Source organism: Haliotis rubra, unplaced genomic scaffold (assembly GCF_003918875.1).
Source record: "Haliotis rubra isolate DU_JTF1 unplaced genomic scaffold, ASM391887v1 Scf941, whole genome shotgun sequence".
Lineage (NCBI taxonomy): Eukaryota > Metazoa > Mollusca > Gastropoda > Lepetellida > Haliotidae > Haliotis > Haliotis rubra.
This window is the reverse complement of record NW_025767681.1, coordinates 207,150-223,751: the sequence shown is the minus strand read 5'-3', so window position 1 is coordinate 223,751 and position 16,602 is coordinate 207,150. Positions and strand designations below refer to the sequence as shown.

At 38.9% G+C, this 16,602-nt stretch overlaps 1 protein-coding gene across 1 annotated transcript in view; it reads right to left on the bottom strand.

The window, feature by feature from the left end:
* Nucleotides 1–16,602, bottom strand: part of LOC124264773 (hemicentin-2-like) — a 255,580-nt gene that overhangs the window by 73,352 nt on the left and 165,626 nt on the right. The gene's annotated exons all lie outside the window — the stretch shown is intronic.

The window sequence follows — 16,602 nt, the reverse complement described above, 5'->3', positions numbered from 1 at the left end:
TTATAGAATTTGACAATGCGATAACTTGTAAAAGGTAAGATTGGTAGCTTTGACATAATTCTTTCTGTTGTACACGCTTTCCAGTAAAACATTCAGTTGGAAGAGAACAGTATATCAGTAATAGTCTCCCCACATAAAATCACACGCTGTTCATTGTAGAGCCCGAGAGATGATCCACTCATTGGATTATATGGTATGGGTTAGGTGCTAATTATGGTTTTGCGACACTAATGACTTTCACGAATACAGAAAAAATCCTCACTAACTATCAACGTTCGCGACAAAATCCGTTAAAGTAATTAAACTGACGTCTTAAGTCAGAACAGTTACACATGAGGTTTGCTTTGGGTTATAAACACCTATATTCGGATTAAACCCTTTCAACTCTCTCGATTTGACCATCCAGGCAAAATGTCGGCCCTTCACTGGGTGAATAAGTTATTGAGCAAACTAATTAATCACCGATAAAACATGAGAGCAGCAAGCCCACATATCAGTAGTTAATGTCAGTGTTTGGTACACCAATACAGGCGGGCAGTTTTACACTTTTGCTTTATGACTGAGTGTTAAAGTTATCAGTATTGTCCATGTTGTACTCACACTGCGGCTCCATGTAGTACACCTGGCTCCACTCTGATTCCAAACCCTGACTTTCTCTCGCTCTACATCTGTAGCTGTGACTATCCCGGGAACTCACTGTGAAGGTGTACGGGGAACCCGGGGAGGTAACTGTGATGTCAGTGTTGTCACGCTGCCACGTGTAGGTCAAGGTCAGACCATGATCAGATGGGACAGTGGTAGAGGTGGAGCTGCAGGTCAAGGTCACTGGCTGGTTGTAGACAGGTGTTGTTGACACAGGTGGACGACCAGGTGTTGTGGGTTTACCTATCAAAATTCTTCATATGTAAATTTGGGGCGTGTACAAGAGGTTCTTATTATAAAACTAAGAAGTAGCGATATAACGGACGAACACCTGAGTATGATTTGCGAAACGTTCAGAAATATTCCTCCAACATCAAGATGGTGGTGGTAATACGGAATAGGCTTCTCACAGTGAGAGTCGTGACAAAACAATTTGTTCTGTGACGTCGACGATGATGGCTGTTGTGAGTATATTGACAGCTATCAAGTCAACATTATCAGTCGTTTTATACATTCATGTATATGCAAATATGTTCGGCATTATAACTGATACATGTATATTCTAAGTCTATTTCTATATACAGTCCTGCAGGGTGTCTCTATGATGGTGACGTGAACTTATTAGACAGATCTTTGCTGGAGGTTCATTTTCTGAATGGAATTGCTCAGGTACCTCGTGAAATCAAGGGACGCCTCTCGTCCGTGATGCACTCGTAACTTCTTTCTTGTATTAACACATGGTATTACTTTATTGTTTGTCGGTGGTATGTTATAGGTTTGCAAATATTTTATTACACTTCACCTTTAGTGGCATGTGAACAAGGTGAACAAGACTGTTGACGAGACATACGATGGATATTTCAATAATTGAGATCTCAGAAAGATTTTGATAAAGGCATTTCTGTTCAGTAGCCCAGTGTAATTAGGTTAAAACTCTTACCCGTCATATGATCACACATGCCAACAAACGTATCAAATTATCTTTGTTCGCATAGATATTGATATATTTCATTTGAACCACGACTGCCGTCTGGACTGGATATGATATATATCCTGGCATTATCGATCAGCATAATTAAGGATAAATGCTTACAGTTCAGTTAGATGCAACGACAGTCAGTTATATGCGTTTCCTCAGTTTCTTTGATAGAAGTTACGGTGACACCCAACACGTCTTACTAACATACTTATATTTTCTATTTGGATATATCTGTGGGGCAAGACAGGTACAGACTCTTTTCCATCGGCTACTAAACAAGACCTAGTTATAGCCTCTCATGAAGGACAACAAATTGCTATCCACAGTTGTGTATCAACTGCCACACGTGTATGTCCCTGCATCTGAATTAATCCAGAGTTATCTGATATCGAATAACTTCTGTTGAGGTATGCTTATGTATGTCTCATCTGAATGTGTATAGCAGGAATGATAATAATAACTCTTGTTAAGTAACCACTCACCCAGGACAACAAGCTTCTGTCCACAGTTCTGTATCACATCAGTGGTCCCTCCATTCCCACACGTGTATGTCCCTGCATCTGATGTCTGGATGTTGCTGAGGGTGAAGGTGACATTCCTGGCTGCTCTGTTCCCCTGGTACACCAGTCTGTCTCTGTAGCTGGCGGTTAGTTCGACTGACTCATCATCAAATTCTATGAGCACAGTGTCATCAGCAGGACTGACAGTAAAGAATGTAACTCCAGTACCCAGACCTCCCTGTGGAATCTCCCAGCTGAACCTGGCTGTGTCAGACACTGCAGACAACACTGGACTGGCACTGGGTGCACCTGATTGAAACCTGAAGAAAGAAAATATTTAGTTACTTAGAAGGTCTTTCTTGAAGCAGGACCGTACGTCACACCAAGCAGAGAAACACTCTGTTTGACATGTATTTATCTCAAGTATTTAAGGTAGCAAGAATAGTATCCGAAAGAAACAAAAAGAAACACACGTGTGACAGGTACCTGCACTCAGATATAATACTGCAGCACAAATTATCTTCATCATTCCTGTCGTCTGGTACTTCGGTGAGATCTGGAATACAGGTTTGACATTTATCATGGATAATGTTTTAAGTGACAAGGAGAGATGCTTATATGTAAAGGATCACATATCTGGTTGTCTATACTACGCCAGGATGATAGTGGGTGTGTGATCACAGTTGTCAGTGTGTTACATTATGCATAACAGTAGAGACGTGTTCACATCGTATGGATGATTCAGATGAACATATGCGTATTAACGGAGAAGGATTGAAAGTTATGTAGCCTATCCTTTAAACCACATGACAGTATATTGGTGATGTATGATTGCTTCACACTATACACATCATGTCAGCTTGATCTGTCTCGGAACACCTAGTTTCTATACATTTACCACCGAGCATAGTGCTCAAGAAAACAGGAATAGTAACGGTAGTATGTGGTCTTCAAAACCACGACCAATGGATTGATGAGTAAGGTAGCAGAGGTAGTCCAATGACTGTAAATACGACAATCAACCTGACAATATAAACAGTTGTGTACTAAACACTGACATAAAAACATCATCAACAGGACATGTTTCAATATCGTCACCGAATCCTTCGGCGTTTAAGACGCCAAATGAAACGGAATTTCTCGCCCATTGCTATGTACAACATTTCCAATGAGACAAGATGTAGACATATATCAACATCAGCTACTGAAGCAGTGTCATTCTGATGTCCTACGTAGAGTGGACACAAGCTGGGAACTTTGGTAGTGTGGGCCAAGGGACATAACTCTGCATGGTCGTTAGGTTAAAAACAACTCCAGTCCCAACAGTGTCTGATCAGTCACAATACCTGTGATGACAGGTGTTTTAATTAACCAATCACGTACAGATAAGTCATCCATAAGCAACACATTTGCCAGTAGAAGACGGGTCAACGTAGAAGAATGTATATCTGTAACTGCAGAACGTATACGCAACGTATACGAGTATATCGAGACATTGTGGGTTATTCCTATACAATGTCATGAAAAATAAACGTTCAAAGTTGACATGTTCAACATGGTGAAAGCAGTAAACATAGACACATGTTTTGTGATAGAAGTATATACATTGTACATACCTGCTGAGACCTGAGTTATTAACCAGTCATTGTGTGTACCCAGGTAGCTCTACACGGAAGTAATGTGATAGAAGTATTGTGATAGAAGTATATACATTGTACATACCTGCTGAGACCTGAGTTATTAACCAGTCAGTGTGTGTATCCAGGTAGCTCAACACGGAAGTAATGTTATAGAAGTATTGTGATAAAAGTATATACATTGTACATACCTGCTGAGACTTGAGTTATTAACCAGTCGTTGTGTTTGCCGTATTGATATCTTTTTCAACAATGACATGCTTCTTTTAGCTAGAACAAAACCGACTTTTGCACTCGTCATAATGCAGCATAATGTAATTGAATACTGCTCCTTCAGAATTGAAAGAGGTATTTTACGCCTGCTGAGATATATATCTGACTTTATATATTAAAAAGACTTGTTCTTTGCAATAGCACATTACATATGACCTGCATGATTCTTAATCATATAACCACATAGTATATATTATTTGTAATGGTGAAAAGCTTTACAGGCGTGTCGGGTTTGCACGTGAGATAGTACCCACAGTGTAATACAAACACAAAAAGTCAGCGATATAAATCGGTCTTGATCATCTGCAGTGACTAACTATAGTGAAAGACTCGAAGGGACATATTATCATAGTTTTGGCTGAGTATACAATTTAACTGTTGTTTATTTCTTTAATGACATGTGAACATGCACTTACAAATTCTGCTGTTGAATTGTCACGTGTAACGATAATCCTTCTCCAAGTCTGTTTCAATAAATGCAATATCAATTTAAACTGCTTATTGACTGCGCATACCTCTGCTATGACAAGAACTACAACCTGCAAGAATTTAACCCGTTCGTCTTTGAAGAACCCCTCAAACATATACATCCCTTCTTTTACCTGCTGCACCAGATGGAGGCTCGGACGTTTCGGATGGGTGTGCTGTCGCTGTTGGTGGTGTTGCCATTGTGTTGTGTTGGATGTTTGTGCAGTAGTGGACATAGAGATATATTGCTGGTTCCAGCAAATGTACCACCAAACAGGGATGTAATGTGCAGGTCTATAAACATCCAAGTAGTTCTGTAGTTTCTAAAAATAACCGAGTCAAATATTCCTAAGCCATGTTTAGTACAAGTGAGTGAGTAAGTTAAGATTTAAAGTCACATGGACAACATTGTCAGCCACATCGTGACTAAAAGCAAGTTTTATAGTGAGTGAGTGAGTGAGTGAGTGGTGAGTGGATGGATGACTCCACACAAAAGCTTATTCACACACACATTTATTAATTGCATTATTATTTATTCCCTTATATTGTTGTTGTCTTGTTGTTATTTGGAATTATTACAAGTGAAAATGCGCAGTTGCTTATAACTAAAGACACAACCAAGATCATTTTACAACATAGATGCAATGTCCTAGCCCAAATGTTTCTCATGTATTTCACTTGGTACAACTGATAATGCTACTGACATGATGGTGGACCTCGGGGACCTCGGTTCCCCGTCAGAAACTCCCAGTTCAAGCAGGCATAAAATGTAAGAAGATTACAATGAATGATTCTTACACTTTAACAGTATGTTGATGTCTCTCACATGCATCTATGTATACGTCAGTCCATGACTTTATGACTGAAGAGAGGCCTTGGAATAATGTCAGTGATTACCCATTTTAACATAAAACCCTGATATTTCTTTTCTGACTAGAGGATCGCATTCACGAAAAATAACAGATTTATAACGAGTGTCATTGCTTCACATGCTCTTACACACAAATCCACGATGTATCCTTTGTCCCGTATGGGTGTCAGTAGTTAAATTACCGCCTCAACGCTTCAGATGGGTTCAGTGCAGACCTTTGACGATGACATGGTATATGATACCGTCTGCGCAATGCGACCCAGTTTACCCCGCATGTTCGTTCGTAGTTGCCTAGTGAGTGTACAGGGGTATTACACCTTGAACCGTCGCTCAGAAATCACAAGTGTCTCCTTTATCAGTGACTAAAAAACCCTTCACATTGTTGTCGAAATGCGTGTTCATTGTAAATCCAGTAGGGTTGTCTGACTCCATGCATGCCACTCGCTCTTTTTCCTGACGAAGTCAATCTTTTTGAGTCCTAAAAATATATTCATATATATGGCCGACTTACAGTGTTAGATTGCTTACGGGTTTCGATAAGTACATCACACAAAATAGCCTCTGATCACGCATATAATATCACCGGCAAACGTTTCGTCAAATTATCTAAAAGGTTTTAATCAGCATTATTAGAGAACCGTTTCATGTACTTGTTCATAGTCAGCAAAGGAATTCCAGAGCCTATCAGTTTTTAGGGTGTACATCAACGGCCTTAGAGAGTTTGTACGTGACAACCATGCACGCGGTATATACAGTGTCAATACAGGTTCTACTAAACTAAATCAGAATTGTTTGTTCGCCAAGCACGTGTCGTGTGTAAACTTCTTGCCCGATAGAGACATGTGAGAGCTGTGATTGGATGAAATAGCGTACGAGTTTTATGTTTTTTAAACGCACATCCTTCAAATAATTTAAACAAACAACAATTTTAAGTATTTAGTGTAATCATGTTTAATACCCAGACTTATGCTTAATGTGTTTACAGGTATTTTCAACTAGGTGACATTTGGTGCAGAACTGAGCTTCCTGTGCTGGGAAAATCGGCAGGAAAAGCTCGCCGGAATTTGTGTGTTTAAAGGCCAGGCTGTACCCATGTGTACATGGAATGGCTGTTGACAGCCTGGATTATTATTTTTTTCTAAATATAACGTTACTATAGAAGTCTATGGGAAAACATTTGGTTTGGGTAACCTGTACTGATTGCCAGACACTTGATACTATTTGTTAAACCCCAGCTACTTCAGTACGCTAACGACACCGTCCTCTTGGCAGAAACTGCAGAACATCTACAAAACACTTCAGATGTGTTCGTCCTTTATAGTAACACATGGGAACATACGGAATTCCAAGATTTTAACACTTTGCAGGGGACATGTCCCTAAACATTATAATTTTATTCTGTTGGTGTAATTGTAAAGGAATATCTTCATTTTTGAGTATTATTTAGTTGGAAAGCAATGACACAAATCGCAGATCAAGCTAATAGAGAAATGTTTTCTGTATTATGATTATGAGGAAAGTAGATGTTTCTGTTGACTGCGAATTAAGCTGATTTGGTCAGCTTATACAACAGACATGACTATTTGAAACGGACACAAAACCCATGTTATAGGGTGAGTGGATCCCGATAGCCATAGAGACCAGGGAACAGTTTAATCAGTTGTTCTGGATACATGTCTATGTTCCTACAGAATCATATAACAGCTCACTGTTACGTTCGGACACAAAACACACGTGATAGGGCGAGTGGATCCCGATAGCCATAGAGACCAGGGAACAATTTAATCAGTTGTTCTGGATACATGTCTATGTTCCTACAGAATCATATAACAGCTCACTGTTACGATCGGTTAAGTTCGCTAAACTGCATGTGACAGTGTTCCGTTTCTACATATCATTGTGTTCGTATTGGCAATTGATGTTATGAGTGAGCTATGTATGTTATCAGAGCACGCCCATAGGCTATCCTTATACAACGTAAAATATCTGTCACAGTTCATATGGCGTGTAATGCAGATGTCCATGTACTAGGTCTGTCTCACACCACGGCGTAAATACCATCATGGAATGTAATCTCAAATTTATCACTGTGAACCCGAATAACATAATACGAGCTGAATAACAATTATACATATATATTCTGGTACAATGAGGAAATCGAGACATGATGCTGTAAATGTGCCCAATGGCCCCTATTGTAAGTAAGCAGGAAGGAGTTTGACCTCAAAGTTTATTATTAGAAACGAACACAAAACACACTTGAATCATAACAACCATCAACGTCAGAAATTAACTCAACAGGTACATAATTTACTGGTCACTCTTCGTCTCCTGGCATATACACTTTGCATTTATAGTCATACTCTAGTTGTGATTGATCTTGTGTAATAACGATTACTACTTAACGAGTTCCCGGTTGATATTATTTTAGTGACCAGAATATATCAATTAATAAATACACGCGCTGACATAAAAGTGGTATCTAACAAGGACGAGTGCAGTATTGTCTGTATTACACACCAAGAGATTGCATATAATTGATATCCGACACTATAAAAGAAGCTGCTCGGACAAGTGAGGTACATGAATATATTATTAGTAATTGATGATTAAACGAAACACTTAGATCCCAAGGTGCAAATTGGCAATGTAGTGCGCAGCTTTCTCCGACATCGGTTGGAAGAAGCGATGAAATGCTTATTATAAGTACATGGATATATCATTAGAAATTGATGATTAAACGAAAAGTTGAGATCCCAAGGGGCAAACTGGCAATGTAGTGCGCAGCATTCTCCGACATCAATTGGAAGAAGCGATGAAATGATTATTATGCTATCAAGCTTAAGGTAGAATTTTTTTCCGCAACTGAAAACTGATGTCGCGATGTATACTCGTCCGCTTCGTTAGTCATGTTCATGCTGAGGAGCTGAAAAGTACAGAGCAAAAGTAAAGAAACGTATGATATCAACTGAACATATGATATAACACAAACGTATCATACGTAACCAGGAGGGAGGCATATACACTGAGTTACTGCTGTTAAAGGTTCCAAGGACACAGTTGATCCATGGCGATGTCGAAGACAGAGGTCTGCAAATTTACATTTGTCTGAGGGTCGACAAAGTACCGTGATCTAGACTACTAGTTGTCAGATTTAAACATTTGTGGAAGCCGTGGTGTCTGATTGGGTTAGATTGCTGACTTGGCGATTAGGTACCTGACTCTGAGATTGAGGGTTCCAATCCTGGATTTGTCTGTACCAAATAAAACCTCTAGAATCTGTACTTAAGGAGAAAGTGTAATCCCAAATATAAAATATCTAACATTTGATCACTTTCTAACTGACACTGTGTATTCATGACGAAGATCTCAATCACCAGGAGGGTTTCCTAGTTTGGTTACCTTGAGAATGTGCCCCAGTGTTCTGGTATGGCGATGTACTGATGGACTCATAGGTCACAGGGGGGAGTCTCTGTCACGCCTTCATAGGTACTTGGGTCTGCCGCAACATCCACTGACGTTAAGATTCATAACACATTTCAACAACTTAGCAAATTTATAGCTTTATTTGTTCACTAGGACTCGAGAGAGCTGAGAGTAAATCAACTTGAAAACTTGAAGTTCAGCAGTATTGAGCATAGAACATCTACCTTTTGTGTTCTCATACATCTTCAACTGTGTGTACTGTTGTTTTTCTGATTCCTCCTCCAAATTTGAATACTGCGCTGGAGCATGGACCTGATCTGAAGCACATTATATTGGTTTAGTGCTAACAGATCCAGAGACGGTTGTATTATCAACCAGGGGAATCATCCAAAAACCAGTACATACCTAGAGATGAATATCCTCTGTTCTCCATTTCCACAGGTTCGGGATGACTGGAACTACGACAAATAGAGGTACATTTCTTATTATTGATCAGTGAAATAAAGGAATTATATGATAAGCCTCAGTGTGCAAAATGCTGATTCAGCTAATGTATTATAAGCCACTACATTATTTCGCAGTTATACCTGGCCCATGCATTGTTTCACTGAATTTTGACATTAAGACTACCTTTTTGGAGCAGCTCCTGGAAAACAAGAATAGAGAAAAAATGGCATGTGATATGAAACACATTTGTCAAATACCAAAACTATACGTCAATTGAAAATCAGAAGAGAGAATGATAAATTTTACTGTAGATAGAAATAGGACCAGAGATTCATGGTCTTAAAACACTCACAGTGAATATGCCTTTGTCATCATGAGATATACGAAATCTTGATAGCCTCTGATTCTGAGTGTAAGGGAATATATGTCTGTGATAAGACCTAGTACCTCGATATAATGTTCAATCATACAACAACAGAATACCATCTGTGTACCTTTCAGTATGTTTCTTAATCTGTATCCCTTTCTGTACAGCACCATCAGAACAAGTCCCTCAACCAGCAAAGTAATCAGAATGCCGCCTATTGTCGCTCCTGCTATTATCCCTATAAATGAAGCGTCGATCTTTTGCTGGTCTGGTGGATCTACAATGTAATCAAAATTTCATAACACACAATTGCTAATCGTACGTTTTGAATTTTGTCTTTTCACTCAGCCGTCAGCAATATTCTAGTGGCATGATGGTTACCAGGCTATCCGGTGACTGACTTCATGACTGTCCGTAGAAGCAATGTGGACATGATAACAAGCATCAACCAAGTCTAGACCATCAGAACCAGCTAGATGCCTTCAACAACAAGCATGGGTTCCCCAGTTCTCCAAGAGGCATGTTCCTCGTACTTATGTTCATACTTAGGCTCACCCAACAAAATACAGACATGCATGTGTACATTGAATCCAGAAAACTTGTGATGACTCCATCTGATATTTTATAAACTATTCATTGTGTATATCTTATTGGAGGATAAGCAGTACTAATATTAAAACACAAATATATACTACAAACACGAAGTATGGGAACACCCTAAAATATGATAGTCATATATAAACTTAAACGTTGTGAGGCTATTTATACTCTAAAGTAATTGCAACTTTATGTGTGTTTGAAACATTTTTGTTTGTAGTATATTTCACACATTTACAGAAATTATTGTTGATACTTATATTCGTTCAGTCATAAGGTCATACATTCTCCATCTTTGAAACACTCAATTATTTGTCGAAACCAGGATGATGTTCTCACCTGTGAATAAGTAACCAAATATATATTTATTCATATAAGAGAGCCTTATGTTTCCTTAGTTGCAGGTAACAAGTTTTCGACAAGATACATAGAGAAACCAGGGAGTGATTCTCGCCATGGTCAATTACCACACGCAGTCACAGATTCTGTTAAAAACGATTGAACAGTTACATTTGGTAATCTTCGATAGTAAATCTGAAATTATAACACACCTGTAGGCACTATGCTGACTGTCTATGTGACTGACCCGTCTACACCATTGTCCACTGTAAGAGTGTAGTCTCTGAAGTCCTGCTGTTGGAGGTTAGTAAGGTGTAGTCTGGCAGTGATTGAGATGTCTGAGACAGGGCTGGAGGAACCAGTGAGGTCCTGGCTGGTGCTGATTGATCTACTCCAGGTGAATGTAGGAAGGGGGTAGGCCAGGACTGACACAGACACAGTCACGTCACCATCAAGTCTAGCGGTGAACTTGAGTTGCTGGGACACTGAGTCAACAAGTCGTGGAGAACCTGGTATATGTACAACAGCATAATGGCTATTCAAGAATCAGTAACGTGTCACATAGGGAAAGGCCACACTTACAGTTGGCAATGAGTGAGTGAGTGAGTTTAGTTTTACTCCGCCATTAACAGTATTCCAGCAATATCACTGCGAGGGAACACTAGAAATGGACTTTACACATTGCACCCATGTGGAGAGTTATTTGAATGATAAAATGTCGATTTTAGACAACTACCATAAAACAATAACAGAAGTTCTGGTCATCAAGATTGTATCCCTTTTTTAGATATTTAGTTTGTTTGTATGCCTTTGCATATAGCAGAGAGTACTTCTACATTGTAAGATCAACACTATACTTGAACAAGATTTTGATTGTAATACAAATTGTAACATATTTACGCTAAATTATAACCTAACTAAACTACAATACACATAGAATGGCTAAATAAATATTACATTTAACCAGCAACTCCACCCTCTGGGTGACAGGTGCCCCGATGTTGTTGGTGGCAGTACAGGAGTAGTTCCCTCTTTGTCTACAGTCAGCTGACTCTAGTCTATTTGGTTGGTTGGTTGGTTTTATAGTTTTAGGGCGACGTGGGCCAATAAGAGGCCTATTTGCGCCCAACACAATGACTTGTTTTAATAAACAATCATATGTAATTTCATCGCCAAAAGGAATCGTTTAGCTAAGATAAAAGAAACGACAACACTATTAATTTGGATAGATGTATACATATATGGAATAACCTCTGCTTCGTGTTACGGATTAAAAACCTTAAGTAATCACTTCCATTTCTGAAACATGAAATACTCATTCAATAAAAAAAGCAGTAGGTTCAGATGACAGGGTGTTAAAATGATTTAAAACCACAGAACTAAATCTGTCTAAGCCATTCGAGAGCCTGTCTAGATTACATCATATTTTCCAGATGACGAGACAAAATCTAAAACTGCCCGTTGCACAGACCCATACATGATATTGGGGCCCAAAACTGTTTCTAATGAGAATACATCATCAACCTCAAGTACAGCACTTCTGAGATTTTGTCTTATGTTGTTATGCCCAGGGCATGTAATTAGATAATGTTCGATGTTTTCAGGCGTCTCCAAATTGCAATGGCCACATTTAGAAGAGACCGTCTTATCTATAATACTCCTGTAGGCATTTAGCCCACAGTGTCCAAGTCTTAGACGTGAAAGAATAACTTCATCACGCCTTTTACGACGACGTATTTTATGACCAGATTTTAGTGATGGTCTAAGTTTGTACATATGTCGGCCGGTAGTGCCTGTATCCCACAACTGTTGCCAACTCCTTGTAACAGATTTCAATAAAACATTTTCATAATCTTTAGGGATTGGTTGAAATTTAAATAAATCAACTTCAGGAAACTGTAACCCGGATTTGGCCAAATTATCTGCAATCTCATTCCCATGTATTCCAACATGTGCTGGGACCCACACAATGTCGCATGCAATATACTTCATGTTTAACGATGTATCCAACTTTAATATCTCATGCACAATGTCATCTCTAGATCCATTTGCACCAGCTTCTATAGCTTTGATTGCTGCCATAGAATCTGTAAATATAATTGCTTCATGGTCATGTTCATCTACCCATCTCAAAAGTTCAGCTGCAAAAACAGAAAGATAATCAGGGAATCTGAACACCTTAGCGATCGATAAATTGGGTATCCAAAAAGCCCCAGCAGTACGATTATTGGATGGTTCTTTCGATGCATCAGTGTATATATGTGTGAAATTAGAATAATTTTCAGACAGAAAGTCTTGAGTTATCACTTTTATTATGTTTTGGTCCATTCTCTTATTCACGATTAAATTGAGTTCAGAATTCAATCCAGGCTTCAGCAGAACCCACGGAGGTGTGACAGGTGGAGCAGAAGGATCAACTGGGTTACAGTTGTAAATACCATGTTGATCAGCTAATCTCTGAATATTCAAGCCAAAGGGTAATTTGCCATGAGTCCAGTCACACATGACATATTCCACACAGTCATTAACAATCTCAGTGACTGCATGGTGTTTGTTCTTGGTTTTCATTTTCAAGAAATATTTCAAAGATACCTGTTGTCTTCGAAGGTGAAGGGCATTTCTGAACATTCAACTTGAAGAGCTGAGGTTGAGTTGTACAATATGCACCAGTGCATATTCTCAAAGCTTTAGACTGAATTCTATCAAGCTTATTAAGATGACATTTAGCCGCCGACATATACACCTGACAACCATAGTCAAGTCTGGACAAGATAAGGGCCTTGTACAGCAATAACATAGTTGACTTATCAGTGCCCCACTTTGTTTTGAAATACACTTTAATAGATTGATGATCTTGTTACATGTGTTATACAAATGTGTGATGTGATGAGACCATGTTAATCTTTGATCAAAATACACACCAAGAAATTTGAACACTGACACCATTTCCAGTTTATGATGTCCAAGAGATAAACTGATATCATGAGGGATCTTACGTCTTGTGATCATCATTGCCACTGATTTTGATTTTGAAATCTTAAACCCCCATTTTGAACACCATGTACTGACTTTACTTAAGCAGTTTTGTATAGATTCTATGACAAACTGAAAATTACCAAAGCGTCTCCAAAACGATCCGTCATCAGCAAACTGTGCTGCATTTATGTTTAGAGGCAGGTCCTCGAAAATGTCATTGATCATAATATTAAATAAAACTGGACTTATTACACTTCCTTGTGGGGTACCATTTTCAGTCATATGCACGCCTGACAATTCTTGACATATGCGAACTTGAATGGTTCTTTCGGACAAAAATGACCATATCCACTTGAACATGTTGCCTCTAATTCCAAGTTTCCACAATTTAAAAAGCAAACCATTTCTCCAAATCATGTCATAAGCCTTTTCGATATCAAGGAATACACACAACATGTATTCCTGGTTGCATAAAAGCTTTCTGTGCTTCAGTTTCAGACGAACATGCTGATCTATACATGAACGCCCCTTTCTGAATCCTGACTGGATGTGAGTAAGAAGCTCATTTCGTTCAAGATAATAGTTCAGGCGGGTAGTAACTATTCTCTCCATGATTTTACATAAATTAGAAGTGAGAGCAATCGGTCTATATGATGCAGGAAGTGATGGATCTTTTCCTGGTTTGGGCACTGGAACTATTATTGCATGTCTCCATGTCGTAGGCAAGGATCCAGAACACCAACTTAAGTTCAATAGTTCCCGAATAACAGCTAGAGAAGAATCTGGCATATGCTTAAACATTTCATAACACAACTCATCCGCGCCTGGTGCCGAATTATATGTGTTCTTGATATGGCTGCCTTAAGTTCATCATGAGTGATAGCTGTATTGATTTCAAGCTACTTTCCAACATGGCAGAAGACATTTCAGGAATAAAATTTGTTTCAAAAACTTGTTTATATTCTCTGAATTCATGACAATAATTTTCAGAACTGCTAACAGATTTAAATTGCTTAACAAGAGCATTTACTTTCTGACTTTTTGATACGAGTTCTCCAGCTTCTCCCATTACCGGTATAGGTGAACGGATATTATTTCCACCGATCGTTTTCACCTTGGACCAGATACTAGTTAATGATGTAAATCTATTAATATTTGAAATATATTCCCTCCAGCTCAACCGTTTTGTACTCCGTACAATACGTTGGAACGTAGCTCGTTTCTTACGAAAATCAGCCAAATCACATGGCAATGACGAGTGGCGAACCTTATTATATGCTTTTTCCTTGCGATATTGGCTTTTTCACAGCTGTCATTCCACCAGGACTTTGGCGGGAATGCCGCTTTCTTAACAGACGATTTTCCAATGGACTCTTCTGCAATTCTTATTAATTGTGTTGTGATATTTTCATTAGACATATTAACATCACCATTTATAAGATCGGGTGTGATATGTTCAGTACACAGACTAGAAAAAAGTGCCCAATTAGCCTTCTTGAATTTCCACCGAGGGACTTTATCACAAGAATCACGATATGGTCGAACCTGAATTTCAGTAAAAACAGGAAAGTGGTCACTACCTAATGCATCTTCCTGAAATACATCCCAGTTACATTTACTGGCTATGTGTGATGATATCATTGATAGATCTAAAGGAGAAAAAGTCCATTTGCCAAGATCCATGCGGGTCATTTTACCATCGTTTAAAAGGACAAGATCTGCTTCATCTAAAAATTGTTCAACAATCCGACCATTATAATCCGTCTTGTTGCTTCCCCAAAACATATTATGGCTGTTGAAGTCCCCACATATAAAATATGGGCCTCAATTGGGATCAATTAATTTCAGATATTCATCTACGTTTGGCTTACCTGTATTATAAATATTAACAATAGTAATGACTTTATCTTCCTCATAATGAAGTTTTACTGCGTTAGCCTCATACACTGTATTTGGTAATTCTTGAACCTGATACGACAAATCAGTCTTAATAAATATAGCACAACCACCTCTTCGAGGATTTTTAGTATTCGGATTGCTGGTTAGTCTGTCCTGACGTAGACCAAAATAGCCATTAATTCTAAAATGACTCTCTGGCCAAAGAAAAGTTTCCTGTACACAAATAACATCTGGCAGTGGTGACCTATTTGATAGAAAATGCTTTAAATTATCCCCATGTGCAACGAGACTTTGTGCATTCCATTGCATTATGGTCAAGAATACTAATGCTTTATCCATCATTCATCTCCACATGTACCTCAGTCAACAGATCACTAGGAACATCGATGTGAAGATGTATTTTTGCCGCCGACACAAGACGATTAATCTGTTCCTCTTTGGTTGTTGCATTAAAGCATCCTGAAATCACCTCAAACAAGAACGTTAAAAAGGTTTGAGGAGAAGTACTAAGAAATGGATTGGTTACCTGTGGAGAGCTGACTTGAGCTGTAACAGATGGATTTGATACACTCTGGCTTAAATTTGACTCTCGTGACTGACATTTACAAATGCAGGTAGGGTTAGACCCAGATGTAGCTGCAAGAGGAACAGGACGTGTTCCAACTGTTGATTGTGAGGCTTGTACCGACACAGAACGTGATTTCTGAGCGGCGGTTACAGTAGCTGCATAAGATGGAGCTTGAGTGGACTTGACTATACGAGTTGCTTCAGCATAAGACAGTTTACTCTCTACTCGTACCCTTTGCACAGATACTGCCTCCTTGTATTTCTCACATCCCTTGTAGGCAGCACTGTGGCTACCACCACAGTTGCAACACTTCGATACTGTTTCCGAACAATTTTCTACTTTGTGCTCACCACTGCACCTGGGACATACAGGCTTTTTTACTTTTACATCGTGTTGAAACATGGCCATATTTCTGGCAATTGTAGCATCTAATAGCTGGTGGGATATACAGACGCACTCGAAAGGACTGATAATACATCCTAACACGTTCAGGCAAATGTGGGGTTGAGAAAGTAAGAAGAATGGAAGTAGTAAGTTCCTTTTCTTTTCCACGCAAAAGTCTTTGGGCACTTTTAACCTTTTGACTTCTCAATTGCTCAACTATCTCATCCTC